Source organism: Canis lupus, chromosome X, assembly GCF_011100685.1.
Source record: "Canis lupus familiaris isolate Mischka breed German Shepherd chromosome X, alternate assembly UU_Cfam_GSD_1.0, whole genome shotgun sequence".
Classification (NCBI taxonomy): Eukaryota; Metazoa; Chordata; class Mammalia; order Carnivora; family Canidae; genus Canis; species Canis lupus.
Window position 1 is genome coordinate 49,984,969 of NC_049260.1, and position 24,730 is coordinate 50,009,698.

Consider the following 24,730-nt stretch of genomic DNA (forward strand, 5'->3'; position numbering starts at 1 on the left):
GAAAGCATTTGACAAAATATACCATGCATTCCTGATTAAAACTCTTCAAAGTGTAGTGATACAGGAAACATTCCTCAGTATCTTAAAAGCCATTTATGAAAAGCCCACAGCAAATATCATTCTCTATGGGGAAACCCTGAGAACATTTCCCCTACGTTCAGGAACACGACAGGGATGACCACTCTCACCATTTGTTATTCAACATAGTGCTAGAAGTCCTAGCCTCAACCATCAAACAACCAAAAGAAATAAAAGGCATTCAAATTGGTAAAGAAGAAGTCAAACCTTCTCTCTTTACAGATGACATGATACTGTACATAGAAAACCCAAAAATCTCCACGCCAAGATTGCTAGAACTCATACAGCAATTCAGCACTGTAGCTGGATACAAAATCAATGCACAGAATTTAGTTGCATTTCTGTGCAGTAACAATGAGATTGAAAAGACAAATTAAGGAATCAATATCATTTAAAATTGCACCCAATAGCATATGATACCTGGGAATAAACCTAACCAAAGTGTTAAAGGATCTATTCCCTAAAACATACAGAACACTTCTGAAAGAAATTTAGGAATATAGAAAGAGATGGAAAAATATTCCATGCTCATGGATTGGAACAATTAATATTGTGAAAATGTCTATGCTACTCTGGGCAATTTACACGTTCAATGAAATCCTTATCAAAATACCATGGACTTTCTTCAGAGAGTTGGAACAAATAATCGTAAGATTTGTATGTAATCAGAAAAGACCTGAATAGCCAGAGGAACATTGAAAAAGAAAACCAATGCCAGGGGCATTAGAATGGCAGATTTCAAGCTCTATTACACAGCTGTGATCATCAATACAGTATGGTAGTAGCACAAAAACAGACACATAGATTAATGGAACAGAATAGAGAACCCAGAATTGGGCACCAACTCTATGGTCAACTAATATTTGACAAAGCAGGAAAGAATACCTACTGGAAAAAGGACAGTCTCTTCAATAAACGGTATTGCGAAAATTGGACAGCCACGTGCAGAAGAAACAAACTAGACCATTCTCTTACACCATACCCAAAGGTAAACTCAAAATGGATGAAAGTTCTAAATGTGAGACAAGAATCCATCAAAATCTTAGAGGAGAACACAGGCAACACCCTTTTTAAACTTGGCCACAGCAACGTCTTGCAAGATACATCTATGAAGACAAGGGAAACAAGAGAAAAATAAGCATTGGGACTTAAACAGGATAAAAAGCTTCTGTACAGTAAAAGAAATAGTCAACATAACTAAAAGACAACCTACAGAATGGGAGAAGATATTTGCAAATGACATATCAGATAAAGGGCTAGTATCCAAGATCTATAAAGAACTTGCTAAACTCAACACCCAAGAAGCAAAAAATCCAATCATGAAATGGGCAGAAGACATGAACAGAAATTTCATCAAGGAAGACATACACATGGCCAATAAACACATAAGACAATGCTCTGCATCACTTGCTCTCAGTGAAATGCAAATCAAAACCACAATGAGATACCACCTCACACCAGTGAGAACGGCAAAGTTTAACAAGACGGGAAAACAAATGTTGGAAAGGAGGTGGAGAAGGGGGAACCCTCTTGCACTGTTTGTGGGACTGGAAACTGATGCAGCCACTCTGGAAAACAGTGTGGAGGCTCCTCAAAGAGTTAAAAATAGAGCTACCCTTTGACTCAGCAATTGCACTACTGGATATTTATCCCAAACATATGGATGTAATGAAACACCAGGACACCTGCACCCCAATGTTCATAGCAGCAATGTCCACAATAGCCAAACTGTGCAAGGAGCCACGATGTCCTTTGACAGATGAATGGATAAAGAAGATGTAATATATGTATACACACACACACACACACACACACAATGGAATATTACTCAGCCTTCAGAAAGGACGAATACCTACCATTGCCTCAACGTGCATGAAACTGGAGGATAGTATGCTGAGTGAAGTAAAAGTCAGATGGATAAGAACAATCATCTTATGGTTTCAGTCCTATGGGGAATTGAAGAAATAGTTAAAGGGATTATAAGGGAAAGGAGGGGAACTGAGTGGGGAAAATTAGAGAGGGAGACAAACCATGAGAGGCTCCTACCTCTGGGAAATGAACAAAGGGTTGTGGAAGGGGTGGTGGTCAGGGATTTGGGGTAACTTCATGATGGGCACTGAGGAGGGCAGTTGATGGGATGAGCACTGGGTGTTACACTATACATTGGCAAACTGAATTTCAATAAAAACAAATAAAAAAGTAACAAAATGGCTGGGTATGTCTTTGACTCATTTTTAATTGAATATTTTTTCCTAACAGTTGAGTTTTGAGAATCTATATATCCTAGACATGAGTCCTTTGTCAGTTATGTTGTTTGCAAATATGTTCTCCCAGTCAGTATTTTGTCTTTCATCATTTTTTAAAAGATTTTATTATTTATTCATGAGAGACACAGAGAAAGGCAGAGATATAGGCAGAAGGAAAAGTAGGCTCCTCGCAGAGCCTGATGCAGGACTTGATCCTGGACCCAGGATCACGCCCTGAGCTGAAGGCAGACGCTCAACTGCTGAGCCACCCAGGTATCCCTGTCTTTCATCATCTTAATCATGTTTTTAGCAGAACATGTTTTTATTTTAGCATAAAAAATTATGAAATCCAATCCATCAATTTTATCTTTTATGGATAGTGCCTTAGTGTCAGGTCTAAGACTTCACCAAGCTCTAGGTTCTGCAGGTTTTTCCGTATATTATCTTTAAAAATTTTTATGGTTACATTTATATCTACAATCTACTCTGAGTTAAGTTTTATATAAAGTGTGAGGTTTAGGCTGTGATTATCTTTTTTCCTTACTTATGTATATACAATTGTTCCAGCACTACTTGTTGTAAAGACTGTCCTAATGTTGGATTACTTTTGCAATTCTGTCAAAAATCAGTTGGCCATACTTGTGTGGGTCTCACGTGATTTCTCACGGTTTTTTAATAAGATGTATTTATTTACTCATGAGAGTCTGAGAAAGAGAGAGGCAGAGACATAGGCAGAGGAAAAAGCCAATTCATGACTCAATTCTGGAGTCTGGGATTATGCCCTGAGCCAAAGGCTCAACCCTGTGCCACCTAGGCTTCCAAATTTGTCTGTTCTTTTTTTAAGATTTTATTTATTTATTCATCAGAGACGAGAGAGACAGAGAGGCAAAGACACAGGCAGAGGGAGAAGCAGGCTTCATGCAAGGAGCCCGACATGGGACTCGATCCCAGGACCCCAGGATCACGCCCTGGGCCAAAGGCACAGGCGCTAAACCGCTAAGCCACCCAGGGATTCCCCCCCCCTAATTTGTCTGTTCTTAATGTTGTTCCATTTATCTATGTGTCTGTCCCTTTGCCAATACCACATAGCCTTGATAAGTTAATTAGATCCTGGACTTTTTGGGAGGTTTTGTTGTTTTCAATTTATTGGGATTTCTTACATGACAATTATGCTATCTGCAAACAAAGACAGTTTTATTTCTTCCTTTTCATTTATATGATTTTTACTTATTTTTTGACTAATTGTTCTGTCTAGAGCCTCCAGTGCTAATACTGACTAGCAGTGCTGAGAATCGGCATCCCTCCCTTGTCCCTGATCTTGAAAGGATAGCATTTATTCTTTCACAACAAAGTATGTTAGCTCCCTGGAAAGTTTTTATGGGTGCACTTTATCATGTTGAGAAAATTCTCCCTTATTCCTAGTTTCCTAAGAGATCTCATAAATGTACTGAATTTTTCCAAATGCTTTATCTGTATCAATTGACATGATTATGTGATTTTTGTCTGTTAATATGACAAACAAAATTGACTTTTTTAGCAGCAAACCAGCCTTGCATCTCTGGAATAAATCCCACTTAATTATGGTGTATAATTCTTTTTATATATTGTTGAAATCTATTTGCTAATATTTTATAAAGAGTTCTGTTATATTATTTTTTAACTTAAAAAATTTTTTTTATTGGAGTTCAATTTGCCAACATATAGCATAACACCCAGTGCTCATCCCAAGTGTCCCCCTCAGTGCCCATCACCCAGTCACCCCAACCCCCCACCCACTTCCCCATCCACTACCCCTTGTTCATTTCCCAGAGTTAGGTGTCTCTCATGTTTTGTCACCCTCACTGATATTTTCACTCATTTTCTCTCCTTTCCCTTTATTCCCTTTCACTAATTTTTATATTCCCCAAATGAATGAGACCATATAATGTCTGTCCTTTTCCAGTTGCTATGTCTATATTCTTGAGTTTGATTTTATTAATGTCAGAGACCACACTCCATTTTACATTCTTTTAAATTGGTTGGGGATTATCTTATATCCCAAGATATGGCCTATTTGTCTCGGTATGTATTTAATGGGCACTTGAATATATAACTTGTCTTTGGGTTAAGTGTTCTATAAATATTAAGGAGATCCTGTTGCTGATGGTGTTGTCAAGTTCTATACCTTTGCTGATTTTCTAATGATAGAGGAATGTTAAAGGCTCCAACTATAATTGGATTTATCTATTTTTGCCTTTGGTCCTATCAGATTTGCTTCACATATTTGGCAGTTCTTTCGTCTGGTGTATACCCTCTTAGGATTACTATGTCTTCTTGGTGGATTTACACCTTTGTCATTATGTTATGTATCTAAATGTACCTAGTAATTTTCTTTGCTCTGAACTCTACTTTATCTGATATTAATATTTCTGTTCCTATTTTTCTGATTAATGTTTTCATTATATATCTTCTTCCATTCATGGCACTTTTAACATACATATATCTATATATTTGAAGTGAGTGTTTTGTAGATAACATATAAATGGATCACATTTTTAAAATTCTCTTGGCTCATCAGTTTTTAATTACTATACTTAGGCCAATTATATTTAGTGTACTTATTGATAAGTTAGAGCTTAAATGTACCAATTCATTCTTGTTTACCATTTGATCTTTTATTCTGTTTTCTTTTAGCTGCTGTCCTGTGCTTAATTCATTATATTCCAGAATTATATTTTATCTATACTGTTTTTAAGTGTATCTTTTTCTATAGTTTTTTAGTGGTTGCTCTAAGTATTACATTTCATAATTTTGTAGTCTATTGTGTCATCACTTTATTGGTATGATAGTAGAATCATTACCTACCTTTATGCCCCTTCACCTTCTACCATTTATAACTATCTGAAATATTTCTTCTACATACATTGAAAACCATATTAGCACTACATTATTGCTTCCACCATCAGAAATAATTTAGAAAACTAAACAGGATAAGGAAAATGTACTGTATTTTATTATTATTTTTATTTATAAAAATATTATTATATTTTTCCTCTTTCTCATATTTTTTCTCCGTCCTGTTATTTCATGTTTTCCTCTTTTATTTCCTTTTTAAAAAGGAAATTCCTTTATTTTAGGGTAGATATGCTACTCACAAATTTTCTTACGTTTTCTTCATCTGAGGATATCTTAAATTTTTTCCTCATTCTTAATGGATATTTTTAATACATATAAAATTTAGGGTTTAGTTATAAACTGAATTGTGTCTCTCAAAAGTTCCCATGTTGAAGCCCTAATTCGCAGTGTGAATGCACTTAGCTTGTGGTCCTTTGGAGAAGAAATTAAAGTTAATGAGATAATAAATATGGTACCCTAATCCAATTGGATTGGTGTGCTCATAAGAAAGAGACACCAGAGATTGCTCTCTCTCTCTCTCTCTCTCTGAATGCACAGAGGAAAGGCCATGTGAAAATATAGCAACAAGGTGGCCAACTGCAAATCAGAAAGAGAGCCCCCACCAGAAAGCTAGTTTGCTGCATGTTGACCATAACTGCCTTTATTAGTGAGAAAATAAATGTCTGCTGTTTAAGCCATCCAGTCTATGATATTTTGTTGTAGAAGACTGAACAGCTTTTTGTACTGTAAAGTGGGGGTGTTACTTTAATAAATACCTAAAAATGTGCAAGTGGCTTTGGAAATGGGTGATGAGTAGAGGCTGGACATGTTTAGGGCATGTGCTTAAAAAGCCTATCTTGCATTGAAAGAACTGCCGATAGAAATATGGTCATTAAAGGTGTTTCTGATGAGTTCTTACAGAGAAAAGAGGAACATGCTATTGGAAACTGGAGGAAAGGTAATCCATGTTATAAAGTGGCAAAGAATTTGGCTGAATTTTGTTCTAGTGTTTTACGAGGTAGTAAATGTGAGCAAGGACATTGAATACTTAGCTGAAGAGATTTTTAAGAAAAATGTTGAAGGTGAGGATGGTTTCTCCTTGTTGTTTATAGTTAAATGCAAGAGGAGAGAAAGAACCAGAAAGAATCATTAAGCAAAAAGGAACCAGAACTTGAAGATTTAGAAAACTCTAATTCCATCTATATTGCAAAATATATATAACATAAACATGTTATGGAAAGAACATGAACGATGTGGCTGGAAACCACTCTGAGATTACTTATTATTTTAATCAGGTATCTCAGCAGACATCAGGAATACAAATGTGATTATACAAGCATAGACACTGTCAGTATGCACAAAGGAAAGCAGAAATATAAAGTTTTTCAAACTCTGGGATTTTGCAGGAAAGGACAATAGAATTATTTAGTTCAAACATGTTTTTTCTTTCAAGTAAAGGCAAGAATGATGCTGAACATGATTCAGAGATCATTAGGGCTGCCACTCCCACCATAAGCCCACAATTAATAGACCCAGGGGGCAAGGCTGTTTTCTCCTCATTTTCAAAGAATGGGTTCCCCTACTTAGTTCCAATAGGCCAGGATACTTGACTAGTGCCTCATGGAGAAAGGTGACTGCATAGAGCTGTCAGGATGTGGCTGCCACAAGGAGTTGTAGGGGTGATGCTGCTCAAATTACCTAGCCAAAGAAATTGATTCTTGAGCCTTAAAAATGTAATATAGACAGTTGCAGTTGTGCTCTCCAAGTTCCTGCCTCCCTCCCTGCGCCGCCAGGATGGCCTCCCAGAACTGAGACCCAGCTGCCGCCAGTGTCACCACTACCTGGAAAGGAGCCAACTCCAGCGGGGGCACCGCCCAGGGCCCCATGGGCAAGAGGCTGCAGCAGGAGCTGATGACCCTCATGATGTCTGGTGACAAAGGAATTTCTGCCTTTCCTGAATCAGACAACCTTTTCAAATGGGTGGGGACCATCTACGGAGCAGCTGGCACAGTATATGAAGACCTGAGGTATAAGCTCTCTCTGGAGTTCCCCAGTAGCTACCCTTACAGCGCACCCACAATGAAGTTCCTCACACCCTGCTACCACCCCAACATGGACACCCAGGGTAACATCTGCTTGGACATCCTGAAGGACAAACGGTCTGCCCTTGTGACGTCAGGACCATCCTGCTGTTCATCCACAGCTTGCTAGGAGAACCCAACATTGATAGTCGTTTGAACACACATGCTGCTGAGCTCTGGAAAAACTCCACAGCCTTTAAGAAGTAACTGCAAGAAACCTACTCAAAGCAGGTCACCAGCCAAGATCCTTGACTGCCCAGCCTCTTTCCTTGTGTTGTCTTTTTATTTTCTCCCTACATGGTCTGTCCTCTTCATTTCTGTCTAGGACTCTGTATCTGAAGCTGTGGTATCATTTTTGTTTTGTTTCTGTTTTTTAAATTACTAATTTAAATTAAGTCTCTGTTTGAACCCTTGTGATGAATATATTAAATACACTGGGTTTAAATAAATGTAATGGAACTTAACATGCTAGGTTTAGCACTTCATTGGGAACTGCCAATCTAATCTTTCTGATTTCTCCTTTTAAAAAAGAGAATGTTTTTCCTATACCTGTTATACTACTATACTTGGGAAATATAACTTGTCTGCTTTCACAGATGGAGAGAAATTTTGACTCTGGATGAATCATACCACAAGTTTCACCCAAACCTACTTGAGATGATATTTAGATGAGACTTTGGGCTGGGCATATATGCTGCAATGGCTTAAGACATTTGGGATTATGGGAAGGAATGAATGACTTTTGCACATGAGAAGGATGTGCCGGGGTGGGGGGGGCATAGAGTAGAAAGTACAGAATGCATTGTGTCCTTCTAAAATACATGTATTCAAACCCTAACCCCTAAAGTGACAATATTTGGAGAGAAGATTTTTAGGGAGGCACAAGTTAAATAAAGTCTTAACACTGGGACACAAATCCAATAGTATTGGTGGACTTATACATAGAGGCACGAATATATGAGCTCATTCTATGCCCACAAAAGAACAGAGGATAAACTTAAAATCGATTAAAGATCTAAATGTGAGATCTGAAACCATAAAACTAAAAGAAAACACAGGTAATAATCTCTTGGATATCAGCCTTTGCAACATATTTGTAGATATGTCTCTTCAGGCAAGGAAAACAAAAGCAAAAATAATCTATTGGGACGATAGCAAAATAAAAAGCAAAAGAAACGATCAATGAAATGAAAAAGCAAACTACTAAGTGAAAGAAGATATTTGAAAATTATATGTCTGATAAAAGATTAATATTCAAAAGATATAAAGAGCATATAAAACTCAAGATATACATAAAAAGCAAATAGTCTGATTAAAAATGGCAGAGAATCTGAATAGACATTTTTACAAAGACATATCATTGTAAAGCCCACATATGAAAAGAAGCTCAATAACACTAATCATCAGGGAAATGCAAATCAAAACCAAAATGACATACTACCTTATACCTGTTACAATGGCTAGAATCAAAAAGACAAGAGATAAGCGTTGGTGAGAATGTAGAGAAAAAGGAACCCATCATGCACTGTTGTTGGTAATATAAATTGGTACACCTACTGTGAAAAAGTTTGTAGTTTCCTGAAAAAAATTAATTGAAATATCATAGGATCCAATAATTCCACTACTGGGTATTTACACAAAGAACAAAATCACTAATTCAAAAAGATATATGCACCCCCTGTATTTATTGAGTTTTATTTACAATAGAAATGGCAGCAATGCAAATGTCTACCAATAGATGAATGCATAAAGAAAATGTGGTATATAAATATATAATGGAACATTGCTTGTCATAAAAAGAATGAGATCTTGCCATTTGTGACAACATGGATGAACCTAGAAGGCATTCAGCTAAGTGGAATAATTCAGTCAGAGACAAATTCCATATGATTCTCCTCATATGTGGGATCAAAAAATAAAACACATAAAAAACCAGAAATGGATTATTAAAAATAGAGAACTGGTGGGTACCACTGAAATGTGGAGGAGGAAGCTGATGAAATAGATAAAAAGTATTAAAAAGTACAAAATCTACTTATAAAATAAATAAGTTGTGATGAAAAATACAGCACAACAAATATAGTCAATAATATTGTAATAATATAGTAGGTGACAGATGGTGACAACACTTACAGTGGTGAACAATTAACAATGTACAAAATGATTGGATTACTCTGTTATATACCTGAGGCTAATATAACATTATATGTTCATTATTCTTCAATAATAAATTTAAAAAGCAACATTGACATATTGTCATAAAGATGGACAAATGGAACTATGAAGTAAAAAAGAAAGTCCAGAAATAAACCTACAAACATAAGAACAACTGGTTTCTGAGAAAGGTGTAGAAACAATGCTATGGAGAACATGTCCTTTTCAAAACTGGTCCTGATACAACTGTATATTCACATGCAAAATATAAACAAATAAATAATTTTGACATAATCTGAATCATATACAGCAATTAAGTGAAAATGAATCATAGGCTTATGTGTAAAACCTAAAAAATAAACTTTCTGGAGGAAAACTCAGAAGAAAATATTTGTGACATAAACATAGAAGAAAATTTTTGTGAATTTCTCTTAGGCAAAGATTTCTTTTACAGAAATACAATCCATAAAAGAAAGTATTAATGATTTAGACTTCATCACTATTGAGAAGTTCTGCAATTCAAAAGACAGTTAAGAGAATGTAAAGACAAATCACAGATTGGGAAACCATCTTTGTGATGCCTGTATCTAAAGGTTTTGTATCCAGAATACATAAAAAATCCACAGTAAGTTAACAAACAATTGAAAAATGGGCCAAAGATCCGAATAGGTATTTCAGCAAAGATATATTGGTGGCAAATAACCCATGAAGAAGATGCTCAAAAGAATTACTCATTAGGAAAATGCAAGTTAACTACAGTAAACTACAAAGAATTACTACTTTACACACCACTTTGATGGCAATAATGTCCTTTTATACACACTTGATTACCAAGTGTCACGGATATAGAGCAAGTGAAATCTTCATACACTCCTTCTGGTGATGGAAAGTGCCACAATACTTTGGAAAATAGTTTCCAATATCATAAAAAGTTATATGTATGCTTATCATATGATGCAGAAATTCCTGGTTAGGAATCTAACCAGGAGAAATTAAAATCTATTTCCATGTAAATAATCAACAAAATTAAAAGGCAACCTATTGAATGGGAGAAGATATTTACAAATGATGTATCTAATAAGGGACAGTATCCAAGATATATAAAGAACTTATAAATCTTAATACCCAAAACGACTGAACAAACCAATTAAAAAGTGGACAGAAGACATGAATAGATATTTTTTCCAAAGATATTTTTTCTAATGTCCTAGAAGGCAATGAATGGCCAAAGACACATTAAAAGATGCATAATATCACCCATCATCAGGAAAATAAAAATCAAAACTACAATAAGATATCACCTCACACCTGTGATGATGGCTAAAGCCATCAACACAAGAAAGAATAGGTGTTGGTGAGGATGTGGAGAATGGGGAACCCCTTTGCACTGTTGCTGGGAATACAAACTGGTGGAGCCACTCTGAAAAATTGTATGGAGGTTCCCCAAAAAGTGAAAAATGAAACTATGCCATGATCCAACAATTGCACTAGTAGGTATTTACCCAAAGAATAGAATAATACTAATTCAAACGAATAATGCACCCTAGTGTTTATAGAAGCATTATCTACCATGGCCAAATTATAGAAAGAGCCCAAAAGTCCATTGACTGATGAATGGATAAAGAATTATAATACATATATAATTAATATAATATATAATTACATAAAATTTATAATAGAATATTACCAAGCCATCAAAAAGAATTAAATCTTGCCATTTGCAATGAAATGGATGGAGCTAGAGTGTATTATGCTAACAAAATAAGTCAGAGAAAGACAAATACCATGATTTCACTCATATGTGGAATTAATACACAAAACAAATAGGCAAAGGGGAAAAAGAGAGAGAGGCAAATCAAGAAACAGAATCTGTGGAGCTAGGAGAGAGAGAGAAAAGAGAAAAGCACACAGGGGACACACAAGGAAAAACCTTCTCCAAAGCTACTGACTGGGAAAATAAGAGGGGCTGGTTTCTGTGAGTTTTTTCAACCAGCGGAGCTCAAAGACTTGAGTTTCAGAGGTCGGTATTGTGGCTGGTATACAGCACTGAGGACATTGCAGTGCTCCCGTAGAGAAGGCAGTCAGGTTGTAGCCCGGGGGGCAGACAGCACCATTTGAAGATCTCCTGAGACACACTGGGAGAGATGGTTTCCCCTTCTTGGAGTACATCTGAGAGAGGTGGCATTGCCTCTCTGGGGACAAAGGAGCTGGTGAGAGATATTACCCTCCCCTGCCACTCAGCATAGGGACAGAGCCACCTGATGAGGGTGGCTAACCCAGACACTAGCCATTTAGCAAAGCTGCTTGCTTTGTCCCAAATTCCACATGCCTGAGCTCTGGTGCAACTGCCCTTCTGGGTCAAATCTGCATCAATCCCAGCACAGTGAAATATCCCCCCACCCCACACAGAAAACCAGTGTGGGCCCCTGTCATTCCAGGTCTCTAAAGTTTTAGAGTTCTGAAACTCAGCTGGCCTGTATGGAATAACCCCAAAGTACACTGCACTTCTCCAGACAGGCAAGTGACCTAGACACAGACAGTGTGTAAGCAGTGATCTGAAAAACACCTAGGATGCAGGAGGGAAATATATTCATTTTTCTAGGAAGGCTTCCCTGACAGCAACAAACATGAATTCCCCTCTCTGAAGACAAGGGAGCTGGCTGGCACCATTTCCCTCCCTTGTCCCTTAGCATAATCTAACTTGAATAAATAGCACAGGGCCAACACTGGAGGCCAAAATTGCTTATATCAAACCCTGCCTCCCCTGTACTTTGCTGGTACTGCTTTTCTCAAGCAAGTGTGTCTGAGAACCACTGCACTGGGCTCCTATCCCAGAAGACCAGGACAAACCCCAGCATACACCACATCTACTGACCATAAAGTTCTGCAAAGCTTCAGCACTGCTGGAAATAGCATCGTGTCTTTTATAACAAGCAGACCATCTAAATTAAAACTCACCACACTCTGGCCAAGGTCCAAACACGCCCCACTGCAGGTTAATAAAAAACTCTACAGAGGACTGACCTGAGGGATAGAGCAGCCATAACACAAAAGCAGAGTACACACACCATACAAAAGAGACAATTCCTGAAGCACCAGGCTCAGGACATTATATATGACCTCTTCTTCATAAAGATGTTACTCTCAGGAGCAGGGAAATACAACAGGCTTTCCTAGCACAAAGAGGATGATAAAGACTTAGACAAAATGCCACATGGAGAAATTCATCCTAAAAGAAGGAACAAGAAAATATCATTGCTAGGTATCTAAATGAAACAGATATAGGTAATACTCCTGATTCAGAATTTAAAGTAATGATTAAGGGGGGGGCAAGACGGTGGAGGAGTAGGTGCCTCACTCACCTGACTCCATCAACTTACCTAGATTACTTTCAAATCATCCTGAAAACCTACAAATTCAACCTGAGATTTAGAGAGAACAGCTGGAACACTACAGTGAGAAGGGGTTTCAGATCTAACAAGGTAGGAAGGCTGAAAATAAATAAATAAATAAATAAGAATCAAGGGGGGAGGGGCTCCGTGAGGAGCCTGGTTAAGCATAGGTGGGGAAAGCCCAGCCCCGGAGAAGCAGGAACTTTATTTTTTTTTAAATAAATTAATTTTTTATTACTTTTATTACTTTTTACTTTTATTTTTTTTAAATAAATTAATTTTTATTTACCAAGATACAGAATAACACCCAGTGCTCATCCCGCCAAGTGCCCCCCTCAGTGCCCGTCACCCATTCACCCCCACCCCCCGCCCTCTTCCTCTTCCACCACCCTCAGTTCGTTTCCCAGAGTTAGGAGTCTTTTTCTTCTCCCTTCCCTTATATTCCCTTTCACTGTTATTTATATTCCCCAAATGAATGAGAACATACACTGTTTGTCCTTCTCCGATTGACTTACTTCACTCAGCATAATACCCTCCAGTTCCATCCACGTTGAAGCAAATGGTGGGTATATGCCGTTTCTAATGGCTGAGGAATATTCCATTGTATACATAAACCACATCTTCTTTATCCATTCATCTTTCGATGGACACCGAGGCTCCTTCCACAGTTTGGCTATTGTGGACATTGCTGCTAGAAACATCGGGGTACAGGTGTCCCGGCATGTCATTGTATCTGCATTTTTGGGGTAAATCCCCGACAGTGCAATTGCTGGGTCGTAGGGCAGGTCTATTTTTAACTGTTTGAGGAACCTCCACACAGTTTTCCAGAGTGGCTGCACCAGTTCACATTCCCACCAACAGTGTAAGAGGGTTCCCTTTTCTCCGCATCCTCTCCAACATTTGTGGTTTCAGAAGCAGGAACTTTAAAAAATCTGTACCGGATTCCTCCTGCATGGAAAGGTGCTTAGCAGGGAAATCAAGCAGAATAGCAGGAGGGGTAATGGAGCCTCTAGTCTCCTGGAGTCACTAATAGAGGAAGTGCGCCCTGGGGGGAAATTGCACCACGCTATGGGCCAATCTTGGTAAAGAGCTGGAGCGCACACCCAGCGGGGCATCTGAGAGAAGCCGGTCCAGCAGGCGGGGGATCTGGGTGGAGGACGCTGCGCCCTGCTGCCTTTGGGACCTGTGGCCTTGGGAGCGTGATTCCAACAGCACAGGCCTTGGATCCCAGGGCACTGGGTGGACAAAGCCAGGGATCCTGCACTCCCCCCTGGACAGGCGGTGGTGGGGTAGGCACAGGACAGCAGGGACTATCCAGCCGCCAGGTGCCCCCAAGCTGTGCAGATCAGCGCACCCACCCCAGGAGCATCCAGGTCAGTGCATAGTGGGAGACTGCAGTAGTTACTGGGGGAACTGACTCCTGAGCTAGAGAGCTGGCGTTTGCCAGTGTTGTTGTTCCTCTTTGTTTCACCCTGTGCCTGGGAGGTGCAGGACCCAAGGAAACAGAGGCCTCACAAGATAAACAACTCCCACTGAGCCCAGCACCAAGTGGGGGACGGGGCAGCTTCCCCAGGTTCACACACCTGAGAATCAGCACAGCAGGCCCCTCCCACAGAAGACCAGCTGAAAGAACAGGGAAAGAGTAAGTTATTGACCAAGCAGCACTGGAAAAGCTCCAGGAATCATCTAGGCTGAAATTTACTTAGGTCGTAGTTGATGTTCTTGACGCAGCTCGCTCATACAGCCACTACGCACTGAGCAAAATGACTAGAAAGAAGAACTCACCACAAAAGAAAGACTCAGAAACAGTATTCTCTCCCACAGAGTTACAGAATTTGGATTATAATTCTATGTCAGAAAGAATTATAAAGCGCCTGGTGGCTATGGAAAAAACAATAAAGGATTCAAGAGACTTCATGACTGCAGATTTTAGATCTAATCAGGCCAAAAATAAAATCAATTAAATGAGATGCAATCCAAACTGGAGGTCCTAATGACAAGGGTTAATGGGGTAGAAGAAAGAGTGAGTGACATAGAAGACAAGTTGGTGGCAAGGAAGGAAGCTGAGGAAAAAAGAGAAAACCAATTAAAAGATCATGAGGAAAGGTTAAGGGAAATAAATGACAGCCTCTGAAGGAAAAAAATCTAAGTATAATTGGGGTTCCATAGGGTGCAGAGAAGAAAGCACATTTGATCAAGTCATAACTGAGAACTTCCCTAATATGGGAGGGACACAGGCATTCAGATCCAGGAGATAGAGAGGACCCTCCCTAAAATAAATAAAAACGGTTCAACATATCAACATTTAATAGTGAAACTTGGTAATTCCAAAGAGAAAGAGAAAATCCTTAAAGCAGTGAGAGACAAGAGATCCCTAAATTATATGGGAAAAAATTAGATTAACAGCAGACCTCTCCACCAAAACCTGGCAGGCCAGAAAGAGCTGGCAGGATATATTCAGGGTCCTAAATGAGAAAATCCTGCAGTGAAGAATACTTTATCCAGCAAGGCTCTCATTCAGAATAGAAGGAGACATAAAGAGCTTCCAAGATAGGCAGAAACTAAAGGAATATGTGATCACCAAACCAGCTCTATAAGAAATAGTAAGGGGGACTCTGTAAAAGAAAGAGGAAGCCCAAAGAAATAATCCACAAAAACAGGGATTGAATAGGTATTATGATGACACTAAATTCATATCTTTCAAAGGTAACTCTGAATGTGAATGGGCTAAATGATCCAAAAAAGACGCAGGGATTCAGACTGGATAAAAAAGCAAGACCCATCTATTTGCTGACTACAGACACATTTTATTTTGTTTTTTTTTTTAAGAGACTCATTTTAGACCTAAGGATACCTCCAGCCTGAATATGAAAGGAGGGAGAAACATTCAATGGTCCTCAAAAGAAAGCAGGAGTAGCAATCCTTATATCAGATAAATTAAAGTTTATCCAAAAGACTGTAGTAAGAGATGAAGAGGTACATTATATCGTACTTAAAGGATATATCCAACAAGAGGACCTAGAAATCATGAATATTTATGCCCCTAATGTCGGGGCTGCCAAGTATATCAATCAATTAATAACCAAAGTAAAGACATACTTAGATAATAATACACCAAAACTGGGAGACTTCAACATGGCACGTTCTGCAAATGACAGATTTTCTAAACACAACATCTACAAAGGAACAAGAGCATCAAATGATACACTTTACCAGATGGATTTCACAGAAATTTAGAGAAATTTACATCCGAACGGAACCGAATACATTCTTCTGAATTGCACATGGAAATTTCTAGACTAGACCAGATATTGGGTCACAAATCAGGTCTCAACCGATGCCAAATGTTTGGGATTCTCCCCTGCATATTTTCAGAACATAATGCTTTGAATCTTGAACTCAATCACAAGAAGAAATTTGGAAGACAAACATGTGGAGGTTAAAAAGCATCCTACTAAAAGATGGATTGGTCAATCAGGAAATTAGAGAAGAATTAGAGATTCATGGAAACTAATGAATGAAGATACACCTGTTCAAAAACTTTGGGATTCAGCAAATGCAGTCCTAAGAAGAAAATACATCGCAATACAAGCATCCCTCAAAAAACTGGAAACAACTCAAAAAAGCTGACCTCACATCTAAAGAAACTGGAGAATGAATAGCAAATAAAACCTACACTAAGCAGAAGAGAGTTAATCCAAGGTGAACTCAATGAAATAGAGTCCAGAAGAACTGTACAACAGATCAACAAAAGCAGGAGCTGGTTCTTTAAAAGAATGAGTAACATAGATAAACCATTAGCCAGCTTTATTAAAAACAAAAGAGAAAAGACTCAAATTAATAAAATCACGAATGAGAAAGGAGAGATCACAACCAATACCAAGGAAATAAAAACGATGTTAAAAATGTACTATGAGCCACTATACACCAATAAATTAGGCAATCTAGAAGAAATGGACGCATGTTTGGAAAACTACAAACTATCAAAACTGGAACATGGCGAAATAGAAAACCTGAACAGGCCAATAACAAGGGAGGAAAGTGGAGAAGTCATTGAAAACCTTCCAAGACACAAAAGTCCAGGGCAGTATGGCTTCCCAGGGGAATTCTATCAAACGTGTAAAGAACAAACAATATCTATTCTACTAAAGCTGTTCCAAAAGATAGAAAGGGATGGAAAACTTCCGAACTCGTCTTATGAGGCCAGCATCATTTTATTTTATTTTATTTTATTTTATTTATTTTATTTTTATACTTTTATTTAAGATTTTATTTATTTATTCATGAGAGACACACACACACACACAGAGAGAGAGAGAGAGAGACAGCAACACAGGCAGAGAGAGAAGCAGGCTCCATGCAGGCAGCCCGATGTGGGACTCGATCCCAGGTCTCCAGGATCACGCCCTGGGCTGAATGCAGCGCTAAACCACTGAGCCACCGGGGCTGCCCGCAAGCATAATTTTAATTCCAAAACCAGGCAAAGACCCCACCTAAAAGGAGAATTATAGACCAATATCTCTGATGAACACAGATGCAAAAATTCTCAACAACATACTAGCCAATAGGATCCAACAATAGGGGATCCCTGGGTGGCTCAGCAGTTTAGCGCCTGCCTTTGGCCCAAGGCGTGATCCTGAGTCCCGGGATCGAGTCCCGTGTCGGGATCCTGGCATGGAGCCTGCTTCTCCCTACTCCTGTGTCTCTGCCTCTCTCTCTCTCTCTATGTCTATCATAAATAAATAAATCTTTTTTAAAAAAAAGGATCCAACAATACATTAAGAGGATTATTCACTATGACCAAGTGGGATTTATCCCCGGGATGTAAGGCCGGTTCAACACTCGTAAAACAATCAATGTGACTCATCATATCAACAAGGGAAAAACAAGAACCATATGATCCTCTCAATAGATGCAGAGAAAGCATTTGACAAAAGACAGCATTGATTTCTGATCAAAACTCTTTAGTGTGGGGCAGCCCCGGTGGCCCAGCAGTTTAGCACCTGCCTTTGGCCCAGGGCCTGATCCTGGAGACCTGGGATCGAGTCCCATGTCAGGCTCCCTGCATGGAGCCTGCTTCTCTCTCTGCCTGTGTCTCTGCCTCTCTCTCTCTCTCTGTCTCTCATGAATGGGTAAATAAAATCTTTGAAAAAAAAAGAAAAAAGAAACTCTTTAGTGTGCAGGGATAGAGGAAACATTCTTCAGCATCTTAAAAGCCATCTACGAAAAGCCCACAGCAAATATCATTCTCAATGGGGAAACGCTGGGAGCCTTTCCCCTAATATCAGGAACAAGACAGGGATGTCCACTCTCACCACTGCTATTCAACATAGTACTACAAGTCCTAGCTTCAGCAATCAGGCAACAAAAAGAAATAAAGGCATTCAAATTGGCAAAGAAGAAGTCAAACTCTCCCTCTTCGCAGATGACAAGATACTCTACATAGAAAACCCAAAAGACTCCACCCCAAGATTGCTAGAACTTATACAGAAATTTGGCAGTGTGGCAGGATACAAAATCAATGCCCAGAAATCAGTGGCATTTCTAGACACTAACAATGAGACTGAAGAAAGAGAAATTAAAGAGCCAATCCCATTTACAATTGCCCCCAAAAGCATAAGATACCTAAGAATAAACCTAACCAAAGATATAAAGGATCTATACCCTAAAAACTACAGAACACTTCTTTTTTTTAAGATTTTATTTATTTATTCATGAGAGATACACACACACAGAGAGAGAGAGAGAGAGAGAGAGAAAGGCAGAGACAGGTAATGACGCAGGCTCCATGCAGGGAGCCCGACGTGGGACTTGATCCTGGGTCTCCAGAATCAGGCCCTGGGCTGAAGGCGGCATTAAACCACTGAGCCACCCGGGCTGCCCCTACAGAACACTTCTGAAAGAAATTGAGAAAGACAAAAAGAGATTGAAAAATATTCCATGCTCATGGATTGGAAGAATTAACATTGTAAAAATGTCAATGCTATCCAGTGCTACTTACACATTTAATGAAATCCCTATCAAAATACCATGGACTTTCTTCACAGAGTTGAAACAAGTAATCTTAAGATTTGTGTGGAATCATCAAAGAATAGCCAGGGGAATATTAAAAAAGATAACCAGAGACGGGGGCATCACATTGCAGGATTTCAAGTTGTACTACAAAGCTGTGATCATCATCACTATAGTGTGGTACTGGCACAGAAACAGACACATAGATCAATGGAACAGAATAAAGAATTCAGAAATGGGCCCTCAACTCCATGGTCAACTAAGATTCAACAAAGCAGGAAAGACTATCCATTGGAAAAAGGACAGTCTCTTCAATAAATGGTGCTGGGAAAATTGGACAGCCACATGCAGAAGAATGAACCGAGACCATTCTCTTACACCATACACAAAGATAAACTAAAAATGGATGAAAGATCTAAATGTGAGACTAGAATCCATCGAAATCCTAGAGGAGAACACAGGCAACACTCTTTTTGAACTTGGCCACAGAAACTTCTTGCAAGATACATCCATGAAGGCAAGGGAAACAAAAGCAAAAATGAATTATTGGGACTTCATCAAGATAAAAAGCTTCTGTACAGCAAAAGCAACAGTCAACAAAACTAAAAGACAACCTACAGAAAGGGAGAAGATACTTGCAAATAACATATCAGATGAAGGGCTAGTTTCGAAGACCTATAAAGAACTTTTTAAACTCAACACCCAAGAAACAAACAATCCAATCATGAAACGGACCATAGGCATGAACAAAAATTTCACCAAAGAAGAAATAGACATGGCCAACAAGCACAAGAGAAAATGCTCCACATTACTTGCCATCAGGGAAATACAAATCAAAACCACAATGAAATACCACCTCACACCAGTGAGAATGGTGAAAATTAACAAGACAGGAAACAACAAATGTTGGGGAGATGTGGATAAAGGGGAGCCCTCTTGCACTGTTGGTGGAAATGTGAACTGGTACAGCTATTCTGGAAAACTGTGTGGAGGTTCCTCAAAGAGTTAAAAATAGAGCTACCCTACTACCCAGCAATTGCACTGCTGGGGATTTACCACAAAGATACAGATGCAGTGAAATGGCTGGACACCTTCACCCCGATGTTTATAGCAGCAATGTCCACAATAGCCAAACTGGAAGGAGACTCCGTGTCCATCAAATGATGAATCGATAAAGAAGATGTGGTCTAAATATACAATGGAATATTACTTGGCCATTATAAATGACAAATACCCACCATTTGATTCAATGTGGATAGAAACGGAGGATATTATGAGTAAAGTAAGTCAATCAGAGAAGGACAAACATATGGTCTCATTCATTTGGGGAATATAAAAAATAATGAATGGGACTATAGGGGAAAGGAGAGAAAATGAGTGGGAAATATCAGAGAGGGTAACAGAACATGAGAGACTCCTATCTCTGGGAAACGAACAAGGGGTAGTAGAAGGGGAGGTGTGCGGGGGGATGGGGTGATTATGTTGGGCACTGAGGGGGGTACTTGACAGGATGAGGACTGGGTGTTATAGTATATGTTGGCCAATCGAACTCCAATAAAAAATATACACAAAAATATTTAAAAATAAAATAGAAAAGTAAAATAAATATTACATAAAATGAAAAATAAATAAATAAAAATATATTAAAAATAAAATAAAGCAATAATTAAAAGGATAGTAGCCAAGATTCAGGAAAGCATAGAAGAGGGATCCCTGGGTGGCTCAGTGGTTTAGCACCTGCCTTCGGCTAAGATTGTGATCCTGGAGACCTGGGATCGGGTTCCGCATCAGGCTCCCTGCATGGAGCCTGCTTCTCCCTCTGCCTGTGTCTCTGCCTTTCTCTCTGTGTATGTCTCTCATGAATAAATAAATAAAATCTTTAAAAAAATAATCCATAGATGACATCACAGAGTTTGAAAACCACTGAGATAAAGGTGCAAAAAATGAATCAGGCTGAAATGAAAATTTAATAACCAAGATTCAAAACTAATTGGCTGTAATGAACTCAAGGATGGAAGAAGCAGAACAAATAAGTGATACAGAAAATAGATTTATGGTAAATAATGAAGTTAATTAAGAGAGGGAAAGAAAAATCTTGGATCAGGAAGGTAGACTTAGAGAACTCCATAACTCCATGAAACCTAATAGCGTTCATATCATAGGACTCCCAGTAAAAAAGAGAGAGAAAAGGGGGCAGAATGTTTATTTGAGGAAATTATAGCAGAACATTTCCCTAATTTAGAGAATGAACTGACTTCCAAATCTGTGAAGCACACAGAACTCTCACCAAAATCAAGAAAAGCAGACCAACACCAAGATATATTGTAGTTAAATTTGGAAAATATCGAGATAAAAAGAAAAACTAAAAGCAGTGCGATTAACTTTATACCTAAAGGAGCTAGAAAAAGAAAAACAAATGAAACCTAAAGCAATCAGAGGAAGAAATAGAAAACTTGAACAAATAACCAGCAAAGAATTTGAATCACTAATCAATATCTCGCCACAAAGTTCAGGGCCATGTGACTTGCCAGGTGAATTCTACCAAACAGATTTTTAAAAAAGTTTTTATTTATGTATTTGTTTGTATTAAAAATATTTAAAACTATAATTAAAAATTAAAATACTACACTATTTGTTTGTTTAAGAGAGAGAGCATATGAAAGAGACCATGAGTAGTGGGGAGGGGTAGAGGGAAAGGGAAAAGCAGACTCCCCTCTAAGCAAGGACACTAATATGTGGCTTGACCCTAGGACACAGATCATGGTCTGAGCTGAAGGCAGATGCTTAACTGACTCAGCCATTCAGGTATCCCTTCTATGAAACATGTAAAGAAGAATTAATATCTATTCTTCTGAAACTGTTCCAAAAAATAGAAATGGAAGGAAAGCTTCCAAACTGATTCTATGATGCCAGTATCACTTTGATTCCAAAATGAGACAAAGATCAAAATCAAATACAACAATACATTAAAAGAATTATTCACCAGAACCAAGTAAGATCTATTCATGGGCTACAGGGATGGTTCAATATTTGCAAATCAATAATGACAGATCACTTTAATAAAAGAAAGGATAAGAACCGTATCAATACTCTCAATAGTTGTAGAAAAAAACATTTGACAAAGTACAGCATCCATTCTTGATGCCTTAACAAAGTAGAGTTAGGGGAAACATATCTCAACATCATAAAGGTCATATATGAATGACCCATAGCTAATATCATCCTGAAAACTGAGAGTTTTTCCCCTATGGTCAGGACAAGAAAAGGATGTTCACTATCACCATTCTAGTTTATCCTAGCCTCAGCAATCAGACAACAAAAAGAAAAGGCATTCAAATCTGCAAGGAAGAGATCAAAATTTCACTATTCACAGATGACATGATACTCTATGTAGAAAACCTGAAAGACACCAAAAAATTGTTAGAGCTGATACATGAATTTAAAGTTGCAGAATACAAAATCAATGTACAGAATCTGTTGCATTTGTATACATCAATAATGAAGCAGTAGAAAGAAAAATCAAGGAATCAATCCCATTTACAATTGCACCCAAAACCATAAGATAACTAGGAATACATCTAACCAGGGAGGTAAAAAGACTTGTACTCTGAAAACTATAGAAGACTTATGAAAGAAATAGAAGATGACACAAATGGAAAAATATTCCATGGTCATAGACTGGAAGAACAAATATTGTTAAAATGTCTGTTTTAGCAATCTACAAATTCAATGTAATCCGTATTGAACACCATATTCAATAGGTATTGAATAAAATACCATTGCATTTTTAGAGTTAGAAAAAAAATAATCCTAAAACTGCAAAAGACTGCAAATTGCCAAAGCAATCTTGAAAAAAAAAAAAGCAAGCTGGGGAAAGAGGGGCAAGATGGTGGAAGAGTAGGTCCCCAAATCACCTGTCCCCACCAAATTACCTAGATAACATTCAAATCATCCTGAAAATCTACGAATTCGGCCTGAGATTTAAAGAGAGAACAGCTGAAATGCTACGGTGAGAAGAGTTCAGCTTCTATCAAGGTAGGAAGACGGGGAAAAAGAAATAAACAAAAGGCATCCAAGGGGGAGGGGCCCCGCAAGGAGCCAGGCTAAGGGCGGGGCGAGTGCCCCCAGGACAGGAGAGCTCCGTCCCAGAGAAGCAGGAGCTGCACCAATCTTCCGGGGGCGGAAAGGCGCCCGCAGGGAGTTAGAGCAGGACCCCAGGAAGGCGGGGATGCCCTCGGGCTCCCTGGGACACTAACAGACACCTGCGCCCCGGGGAGAGTGCGCCGAGGTCCCTAAGGGCTCGGAGCTCAGAGGGGCTCCGGTGGTGCCTCCACGGAGAGGCGGCTGCGTGGCCAGGAGCACGAATCCAACAGTGCAGACCGGGAGCATACGGCGCTGAGACACAGCCCAGGATCCAGCCTCCCCCCGGGACAGGCAGAGGCTGGGAGGGCCCAAGACAACAAGTACACTCCTGCCCCGAGCTGAGCAGATCAGCGGCCCCGCCCCGGAGCCTCCAGGCCCTGCAGATGGAGAGATCCAGAGTTACTGCGGGAGCTGAATCCAGGTTTCCAGAGCAGCCACTGTGGTTGTTCCTCCAGGGACCTCAGGGGGTAAACAACCCCCACTGAGCCCTGCACCAGGCAGGAGGCAGAGCAGCTCCCCCAAGTGCGAACACGTGAAAATCAGCACAACAGGCCCCTCCCCCAGAAGACGAGCTAGACGGGCAAGTTCCAGGGTAAGTCAAGGGACTTAAAGTATACAGAATCAGAAGATACTCCCCCATGTTTTTTTTTCTTTTTGATTTCTGATTGCTTCCCCCACCCCTTTTTTTCACCTTTCTTTCTATTTCTTTCTCTTTTTCTTGTCTTTTTTACTTTTTTTCTTCTTTTCTTTTTTCTTTTTCTCTTTTCTTCCCTTCTCTCTCTCTCTTTTTCTTCTTTTCCCAATATAACTTGTTTTTGACCACTCTGCACTGAGCAAAATGACTAGAAGGAAAACCTCACCTCAGAATCAGAAACAGTTCTCTCTCCCACAGAGTTACAAAATCTGGATTACAATTCAATGTCAGAAAGCCAATTCAGAAGCACTATTATACATCTACGGTGGCTCCAGAAAAAAGAATACAGGACTCAAGAGACTTCATGACTGCAGAATTTAGATCCAATCAGGCAGAAATTAAAAACCAATTGAATGAGATACAATCCAAACTAGAAGTCCTAACGACGAGGGTTAACGTGGTGGAAGAACGAGTTAGTGACATAGAAGACAAGTTGATGGCAAAGAGGGAAACTGAGGAAAAAAGAGACAGACAATTAAAAGGCCAGGAAGACAGATTAAGGGAAATAAACGACAGCATGAGGAAGAAATACCTACCTTTAATTGGGGTTCCTGAGGGTGCCGAAAGGGCCAGAGGGCCAGAATATGTATTTGAACAAAACATAGCTGAAAATTTTCCTAATCTGGGAAGGGAAACAGGCATTCAGATCCAGGAAATAGAGAGATCCCCCCTAAAATCAATAAAAACCGTTCAACACCTCAACATTTAATAGTGAAGCTTGCAAATTCCAAAGATAAAGAGAAGATCCTTAAAGCAGCAAGAGACAAGAAATCCCTGACTTTTATGGGGAGGAGTATTAGGGTAACAGCAGACCTCTCCACAGAGACCTGGCAGGCCAGAAAGAGCTAGCAGGATATATTCAGGGTCCTAAAGGAGAAGAACAGGCAACCAAGAATACTTTATCCAGCAAGGCTCTCATTCAAAATGGAAGGAGAGATAAAGAGCTTCCAAGACAGGCAGGAACTGAAAGAATATGTGAACTCCAAACCAGCTCTGCAAGAAATTTTAAGGGGGACTCTTAAAATTCCCCTTTAAGAAGAAGTTCAGTGCAACAAT

The 24,730-nt window shown here is 39.1% G+C and overlaps 1 protein-coding gene and 1 pseudogene across 1 annotated transcript in view; one reads left to right on the plus strand and one right to left on the minus strand.

The window, feature by feature from the left end:
- ZC4H2 (zinc finger C4H2-type containing) overlaps positions 1 to 24,730 on the minus strand; it is a 68,160-nt gene that overhangs the window by 23,929 nt on the left and 19,501 nt on the right. The window lies entirely within an intron of this gene.
- Positions 6,993 to 7,531, plus strand: LOC100686882 (annotated as a pseudogene).